This window comes from Salvelinus sp. IW2-2015, linkage group LG6.2 (assembly GCF_002910315.2).
Source record: "Salvelinus sp. IW2-2015 linkage group LG6.2, ASM291031v2, whole genome shotgun sequence".
In the NCBI taxonomy this organism is placed as follows: Eukaryota; Metazoa; Chordata; class Actinopteri; order Salmoniformes; family Salmonidae; genus Salvelinus; species Salvelinus sp. IW2-2015.
The window spans coordinates 7760041-7769840 of NC_036846.1; the positions used below are offsets into that span (position 1 = coordinate 7760041).

Consider the following 9800-nt stretch of genomic DNA (forward strand, 5'->3'; position numbering starts at 1 on the left):
CACACGCACACGCACACGCACACACACACGCACACACACGCACACCCACACACTATCCTAGAGAGGGCTGTTTCCTTTGACAAAGCAGCTCTGTGACTGATGCACAGGAAATATGTCTGAACGTGTGATGAACACATTGGCTCACGTCGGAGTCGAGGATATGGATAGAAAGAGGAAATGCGAGAGATATCTAGAGCTGTTTTCTCTCCCCTGACACCTCAGCGTTCTAGTTCCCCTTTTTCTATCCCTTCCTCCCTCCACTTGTCTGCTTTTCACATTGACATACGAGAGAACACCTACAGGAATCTATGAGGTCATGGGAACAGGACTGCAGCAAATCGTGAAAATACATAATGCCATATTTTATGTCCGTGATCATTGGAACATTACAACCCAGAATCAGACTATTTCCCCCTACTGTTGTACAACTATGAAATGCCTCTTTGTGCTCCTAGAAAGGACATACTATGATTAAAACCTTAATATACAGGGCAGATCATACCTTATCAAACGCATGAGGAATGTCATTTACTGAAACAATTCCAGACCAGCGTTATGGATCTGCTTTACATCAACAGCAAAATGGATTATGTAATTTCTCCTCTGGCATTTGTCTTAAAACAGGCATCCACTCCACTTGTTTTACTTTATGCTGACAGTTTCCTCTGGAGCAAATAGGGAAACTACCTTGTGGCGCGTCTCGGTCTCATTGACCTCCAGAGGCTGACCTCGTCATTGCGTCAGTCAGCGATTTCTGGATAGGGTTACTGACTGCTCCCCCTAGGCTAGGCCTGTCCTTCATGTCTCACCCCAATAGCGGAGTGGAGTTGCCTTAACCCTCTCCCCCCGATACCACCCATAGCCTTTAGTTGATTGGCCTTCATCTTGGATGTATTGAATACCCGTGCTCCCTTCGTTATAGCACTCTAAGCCCCCAACTTGTACCAACTTGGGGGCTTAGTTGYAGGCCAGAGAGAAAGGCACAATATGCCAAGTAGCACAGTGTGCTCAAACTTCCTCTCTCTCCTTCTCTCCTTCTCTCGTTCTCTCCCACACTCTTAGAAATAAAGGGGCCTGGAAGAACCTTTTGGGTTCATACACGGAACCATTCCAGTTGAAAAGGTTGAACCCCTCTGACAAGGGTCTTCAAGGAACCCCTGTGTAAAGGTTCAAACCGGAACCTTCTTGTGATGGGAGTGGTTCAGTTTTGAACCTATTTAATAATATATTATAGAGGTGGCAGGCAGCCTATCAGATTGGAGGCGTGGCTATCAGATATTTATTTTTGGTCACCCTTTGGCATAAATGTCATTCCTGTTCTTCATGTTAAGTCTGTACACTGCAAACTAAAATGTTTCTTGAATATTTATGCATATTATCTATTCTAATATAATATTAATAATATTAACATTGCTGAGTACATACAGTAATAAAGTGGTAACTATTCCAATCTTGGGAATTGCATAGGCTCTTGAGGAACTCACACCTCTGTTAGCCTCAWTGAAGTTACACAATTGTTCAACCTTAACAACAAAACAGTTAACAGGAATGACATTTACTCTAATGGGTGGCCAAAAAAATCCCCTACTAAGCCAAGCCTCCACTCCAGGGTTCCTCCAGGAACCTGTTGCTACATTGAACTTTTAAAGGTTCGTCCAAGAATCCCTTACCTAGCCAAAGGTGCAAATATGAACCATTGACTGGCAATGGTTCCTTGAGGAACTCCAGGGGTTCCTTGAGGATCTCCAGGGTTCCTCAAGTCACCAATAATTCTAAGAGTTCACTCTCCTTGTCCTCCCCACTCCCACTCTCTTTCCCTTTCCCAKTTTTTGGTTTGAGCCAACGCAATTCCCAGCAGGAGAGCAATTGATGGAGCTCTGCCCTGGGATCAGGGAGAGTGCAGGCAATGGGAAACACATGTCAGAAACAACGGTGGAGGGAGTGGCAGCATGGACAATCCCTCGCAAAAGCCACACTGTCTGATTCAACTCTGTAATGCATTGGGGAAACATGGACATTTACAATACGGTTGCATTTTAGAAAGCCCCCATCTTACCAAATCGAACATATGCTTTATCGCTTCTGACATAATATTTATTAACCCTTGTTCAGATTTGAAGTGCAAAGGGAATTGTGCTCATACAATGAGGGGAGAGGGGTGGTTTTAGTTCTGGAGGAGAGCAATGCAATTCTTAATACTTACTATATAGGAATTTGGCCCATGCTGTTCGAGGTTGTCAACGGATCTTGTTCAAACTGCACGGTTTTGATGACATTGGATTGACCATAGCATTTCCTCCTTTCATCCAGGTTACTCCCGTAACTCCAACAGCGTATCGCCCCGTGGCTACGTCCCCAGCTCCACGCCCCAGCAGTCCAACTACAACACCATCACGTCCACCATGAACGGCTACGGAGCGGGCATGACCAACCTGGGGGTGCCAGGCTCACCCAGCTTCCTCAACGGCTCTGCCGCCAACTCCCCCTARGCAAGTAAGTACAGCCTTATTTGGTCTCAATGATCATCACTGTAACAAAACACTGGGGGATCACTTGGTTAGTTATATGTGGTGGGATAGCAGCACACGGTTTCATTTGGACAGTAGTACTCTGATTCAGTCCAGGAGGGATGCAGTGTGGGATGCAGTGTCTGCTAGCGCTTCTCTTACTTTGCGTTCACACAGTGACTGATTTAGATCTGGGGCGCCAAGTGTGTGGACTCACAGACGAAATAATTGACGTCAGTTTATTATTGGTCAATTCAGTGGAGGCATCCGCTGCCGTTCTAGAGGACTGGTGTTGAGGACACCTGCTGTAGGATCTGCATTGGAATTCCTCACACACATCTCATAGATGACATCACTGGGATTCCTTCTCTCTCCCTCAGTGCTAGAACCCTCCAGGGTCTCTGTCCCTGATCTTTCCTTCACCACTCTGCAAATAACATGCATAGCGTCACGATTCTGCTCTGAGGTCACAGGTGTTTTAGAGAGAGTCTTGAACTCTAACTGTCAACCTCTGGGACTCATTGAATTGCTTATTATTTAGGCTACAGCATCACAGAGCAAAGTCTCCCAAAATAATAACGGTGTCCCAGTAGTTGTAAATTCTGGATGCTGAACAGAAAGTGGATTTTTGTCTGACACTTGATGTGGAAGGTTATGTGTTGTCTACTGAAGGGAAAGGTTGGGTTTGCCTGTCTGTACCATGCATTGTACAAGTCTTCATCTGCTTTGCCTATACCTTGTTCCATCTCCTTCATTACTTAACACTACTAACATACTAACAATCTCATAGATTCATTCATGCTATGGGCCAAACCCTTTCATTTGGATCAGTAACAAAACATGTCAACTGTGACGTTACAGAGCAAGAATAAGTTAATAGTTCAAGGAAGATAAAAACAAAATAACTATTTACATGTAGGGATACATACTATTAGCATTTTGACATCAATTTTAGACTTCCATTTTGAATTTCTGTATTTGTGAGATAGGAGGCTAAATGCTGCTTCAGGATTTCATACTTTACTGGATTCATATGTCTTGTGAATAAAGATGCAATAACTCGTAGGTACAGAAATGAACCAAGCCAGTATGGGGAGATTGGGGTATCAAATGCATTGTGCTTTAAATTAAATTGCTTCATTATCACAGTCAGCATTTCAGACATTAACATTCTACACACATGCATACACACGCACACACACATATATTTGTTTGTGAACATGGATGGAGGTTGCTGCTATCCTCAAGAACAAGGTATTGTTTGTGTCAAAGTCTAAAATGGGCCTTCAAGTTATGGATCAACTTGCAGATATTGAGCACCTTTTACTCCGAGCATGTTACTCCAGACCTTGGCCCTTCTTCAGGCAGGCATCCATTCCTCAGCCCCCATGCATGCCCTCACTGTACAGCTCATCTCAGTCCACTCACTCACCAACCTCTGTCTGTCTGTCTTCTCCGTTAGGATCAACCACCTCCCCCTCCTCCTCCTACTCCTCCTCCTCCTCCATCCCTCTGTTCTCCGGTGGACCCATAGGCCCTTATTCATTCTCTCCTGTCCATATGATCTCTGCAGTCAAACAGAAGAGCGCCTTCGCCCCTGTCGTGCGGCCACAGACCTCCCCGCCCCCCACCTGCACCACCACCAATGGCAGCAGCCTACAGGGTGAGCATCCCGCCCCTCAGTCCCGCCCACTTCTGCCTGGGTCACTGTTAGAAAAGGGCATGTCATGGACACCCTGTTATGCTAGAACTCACACAACAAAATGATATGACCTGAGTTAGCAGTGGATTGAAGGTCAAAGTTGATCCATAACTTCTGGCTCTGAGTGACTTTTCAAAACATTCATCACAATCAAATCATTTGGCTGAGAATCTTTGTTCACATAGAGTGATTATAAGGGCTCGATCCAATATGCATGGCTGAAGCGTTGCAGATTGTGCGGTCAAAATGTAAAGGTCATTTCCGATTGAGCCGACATATGTAGTGTTAACCGTGAATGCAGTCTCAGCTAACGCGGGAACATTGCCTTTACATTTCTATCACACTATAACTCCGAACTTCAGCGATACAGATTGAATCCAGGCCTTAGTTAATGTAACATGACTGGAAAAGTTATTATATTTGAAAAATATAATTTTGTCATTCTTAGGTTTTGCAGCAAATCCATATGCATATCATAATTACCTCAACACACGGCTTTTCATTTAAGAGGGTGTGTAATGATTTTCTATGGGATATGTATCCTTACAACATTATATTTCAATGTTATAGATGCAAAACATGTTATGGATACAAAACGTCTCGCCACATTTATAGGTAACCAGCGTGTCTGTTGTCTTTCAGCCATGGCAGGTCTCATAGTCCCACCTATGTGAAGAAGACCTTCTGCCAGACAGACCACATTTCCACTGGCTCACAGAATCTCTACAACAGAAGCTTAAAGCTCATCAATCTCCAAAACAGGACCATGAAGCCCCTTCACTCCTGGAAACAGAGCAAACAGCACAACAAAGAAAATTACAGTAACCGAAAACCCGTAAAATGTCACTAGAGTATGTTTGTGTTGGTTCAGTAATTGAGTTCACCGTCACCTTCTGTGCTTTGCATTTTGGGACTTTCCTTGCCCAATGGGTAGCATTCCCACATATATATGTGTGAAGGGTTAGCTCATCTGAAAATATAGTGAATAATAAACTGTGGATTTGAAAGGCAGGTAGTTACTTCTTGTGGTAACTACTAACTAACTGTCCTGAGTCCTAAACAAGAAAAGTCATTTGACTGGATCTTCTAATGAACCGAGTTCATTTTCAGTCATATAACCACTGTGAGCAGGGAACGTGGAAAGGCCTACAGTTCAAAACTGTCAACTATGGAAAAAGTGCAGAATCCAAGAATATCAAACTCTCTGTCAATTGTCAGACTCAAAATAGGTGGGAGTTTCAATGAAAATTCCCCCCAATGTCTATAAAAACCCCGCTTCAAAAGACCATTGATATCTAATGTCAAAGTCTAATAGCATTTTTGTTTGTGTACCATAGCTTTTAATAATGTGTGTGTTTATCATATTTAAAGGGAAATGCAGTAATTTTCTAATCTAAAGAAAGGGTTGGCAAACATTCTGCCAAGGAGAGAAAAGCAAATGTTATACTAATATTTGCCCACTACCAGAGTCATGCCAGGGCAGCCCAAGGTTGTGAGGTTCAAAGGTTTTGGATGTCTACCATTTTTGAAACACAGTACAATAGATATATTTCCGGGGTGTGTTGATTGATAGATTTTAACCAGAAATGCTTGCAGCAGTTTTAATCACATTTAGGTACCAGAGTTCTTGTTATTCTTCTGATTGTGCTTATTTTGTATGTATTTATAAAGTATGTTTTGGGATTCCTTTTGTGATTTTGGCCTGAATGATAGTCTCAAATATACATGTAAACACATTCGATGTCTTAATACCTTTTAGATATTGTAAAAAGATTGAAAAAGGAGATGAACAACCTTTTTGTAAAAACAAAAAAAGTTGAAACATGACATGGTCACCCTGTCTTTTAAAGCAGGATATATGCTCCACCACTTTTGTATAAAAATGCATTTCCGATACTATATTTAACTTTTTTTGTATACAGCATTTGTGTTTCCCCCTGTTCTTCTTGTCTTTTCTGTGTTATTGTGAAATGTGTATTATCATGGTTATTTCTTAATGCACTATTTTAGTTGGGGCACTTACAAGAGCAATGCATCTTAGCAAGCAAGAAAAACTAAAAGCAAAAGACAAAAGCTAGTACAAATATTAACCAAGATGTTTTTTGGGGGGATTCACATTTTTGTCATTGTGGCTGAAATGGGAAGGTCATTGTCATGTCAATTTCTCTATTTCAAAAACTCTTCTATCATAAACCTCCGTTAGTTCATTGGTTAGAATTCAACTCCTTTCCCATATTATTTGGACCCAAGCCTATTCCTTGTGTTTTGGTGAGAATGAATGTAATACACATGCCTGTACGAATCAGCTGCGAAGTTGAAACCCAAGTAAACCTTCAATAACTGTAGAAGGACCACTCAAGTGTAGGGTTCATCTATCTCAAGGAACCTTGATGTTAGTGTTGTTGGTGGTGGTGGTGTTATTGACGTTGCACACAATCTATCATTTACTTATGCAATTTGTATTTACTGTAATGCAAGTTATCTCTCCACATTTCAGTGGAATGGTTTTGAAACATAAAAGAACACAAGACATAATTGATGCCTTACAAAAGAACATGCTCCAACTTAATGCATTTTCATTATTTTGATACTCTAATTGAAGTGTGGTTAATTTGAGTTATGCTTTTGCAGATGTTTAAGAATGAGTTAAAGTTGTCATTAATTTGATGCTTTTGATTAATTTAATAACACAGGCCCATCATTTGAGCTGCAGTGGATGTAGTTTAAACTGGGATATGTTGGAGGGTACTTCCTTCTCCAAATGTCCACATATCTTGTTTAATAGTGGACAATAGGTGACAAATCAATGATGAGCCTGATTAAATCTTTGATTGTATGCAAATTCTGTGCAGTGATTGCCATACATCGGCAATCATCGGGCGGCATCAACTTGTAGTCATAATGTGGGCTTGTGAAAAAAAAGCGGGAAAATCTGTTACGCTTTTTTAAAAGCCATTCTTCAATTACGAGATTGAAGGCCAGCTCATAGAATGTGTTTTAGAGTGCACTTGTACACTTCACAAAACATCTGAATTCAATATCATGGAGTTCTAAACCCATTTTCAATGAAAACACAAGTTCTCTCTTCAAGTTAAATCTTGGCTGACTTCACAATCCTCCCCTTCACCCCCATTCCCTGTATCCATTCCATCCATATACTGAGTTTTTAAATAGCTTGATTTAAAAAATGTTTTGTCATAGTTGTAGAAAGCTTGCTTTTTGCTGCCCTGGTTTTCAGCAGAGGTTTTTTAAATTGTAAAGTGTACTTTCTCAATGTTTAATTCAATGTGAAAAGGGGAGAGGTACTGCATCTATGTGAAATATGAAATGTACCATCAAAGTGTATCAAAGCACAATGTTTAATTAATGTCTTCAGAATACAAATGAGGGGGATCTCTCCAGCTTCTCCTTTTCTGTCTTTGACCATGCTGTAAATAGATGCATGTTTCTTTCTGTGATCCAGTAGTTTTTGTACAGAAACAGACTAATAAAGAATACATTTGGCCTCAAAAAACTCTGTTGTATTGTTGGTCATACCTTCTGTATTGGAGTTCATTCTGCTTAGGGCGGCAGGTAGCCTAGCGGTTAAAAGCGTTGGGCCAGACACTCTGGATAAGAGCGTCGACTAAATTAATAAAATGTGAATGTTATGAGGGGCTTAGCTACAAATCTATACTGAACAAAAATGTAAACGCAACATGCAACAATTTCAACGACTTTACTGAGTTACAGTTCATATAAGGAAATCAGTAAATTTAAACAAATCCATTACGCCCTAATCTATGGATTTCACATGACTGGGCAGGGGTGCAGCCATTCAGAATATATTTTTTCCCCCACAAAAGGGCTTTATTACAGACAGAAATACTCCTCAGTTTCATCAGCTGTCCGAATGGCTGGTCTCAGATGATCCCTCAGGTGAAGAAGTCAGATGTGGAGGTCCTGGGCTGGAGTGGTTACATGGTTGGTCTGCGGTTGTGAGGCCGGTTGGACGTCGAGAAATGAACATTCAATTCTCTGGTAACAGCTCTGGTGGACATCCTTGCAGTCAGCATGCCAATTGCATGCTCCCTCAAAATTTGAGACATCTGTGGCATTGTGTTGTGTGACAAAACCACACATTTTAGAGTGGCCTTTTACTGTCCCCTGCACAAGGTGCGCCTGTGTAATGATCATGCTGTTTATTCAGCTTCTTGATATGCCGCATCTGTCAGGTGGATGGATTATCTTGGCATGTGTATGGAACATTTCTGGGATATTTCAGCTCATGAAACATGGGACCAACACTTTCCATGTTGCGTTTATATTTTTGTTCAGTATYCAATCATATATTCCCTCACATAGCAGGGGGCAACAATAATCAAACCAAGTACTCCTAGCTTCATAAAAAACTTTCCAGACAAGCTCATCCTTCAAAAGCTTCATCCTTTTGGACACTAGTTCAACTGTCCTCAGTCTATGGGAGATATTTTTGCAACAGCCTCCAAAGATCTCATTTTATGATGAAAATCTTGGATCTCAAACTCTCAAACTGGGCCTCTCAGATTACATATTGACCAGTGCTTATCTGAATCGATCATTCAAAGTCTGAGGAAGGGAAACAATTCCTCCCTCTGTGAATGGCAGCATATCATCGGGTAAAAACATAATCTCCATGGTTGCAAGTTTAGACTTATGTTTTGAGTCAAAGAGACAGGTTTTCAAAATTGTACAAAGTGACTTCATCYCTTCAGTGATTCGTCCTCATAAAGGCACTACATAGGGAGCAAACAAGGCAATTCATTTGTGCATGCTAGTGTGCGTGTTTGCAAGAGTTCATGTGTTTTTGTGTGTGCCTACCTGTGTGATAGTGTGTGCTCTGTGCACAGGCTTACGCAGCAGTTTCCTGAGATAGCTGCCCTTAACTCTACCTGGTTCTCTTTTTAATGCCATTAGAGTAGACCAGCAGATGTCTTTATCAAATCAGCAGCCCCTCAATAGGAAGTCCTACCTTCAAGTACGTAGAAGGATCAGAACATAAGCTATCTATGAGACTTAGCATCAGAGGCTGCAAAAGGCTACGTCGATTAGAAACCATTAGCTTTCTACGCCACAGGTTGTGAGTAATTAACCCTACTTTGGTAGTCAGCAGTATCTTGATGAGTTTTGATGACTCTTTGTTGTCGGTACACAGTGCTCGTTAGTAAGGTTCTTCGCCCAAAGCCTTCTAGAGCACACACATAGAAAACCATCTCCCAGAACCCGAGTCCTTCCGCTGTAAGCCTCTGGTACCAAAGCCAATATACATCTGGGGTCTGCCAATGCAGGACGGAAGCTAAGTAGCCCAGGCTATATAAAACTTGGCCACCATCCCATAAGAAGTGGTTTGTCAAGTAGAGAGCCCATTAATGGGTTTGACATATTTGAGCAAGAGCGCTCCATAATACATGATCAGGGTTTCCTCTGTAAAGATTTCCTGGGAAAAAAAGGTTCTCATTCAGCGCCTTGAAAGAGGAGGATGTTGTAGAAGGAAGGAAGGAAGGAAGGAAGGAAGGAAGGAAGGAAGGAAGGAAGGAAGGAAGGAAGGAAGGAAGGAAGGAAGGAAGGAAGGA

General features: G+C 41.7%; 1 pseudogene; it reads left to right on the forward strand.

The window, feature by feature from the left end:
* LOC111965507 (transcription factor COE3-like) overlaps positions 1-7717 on the forward strand; it is a 114750-nt pseudogene extending 107033 nt beyond the window's left edge.
* The last annotated feature ends 2083 nt before the right edge of the window (positions 7718-9800 follow it).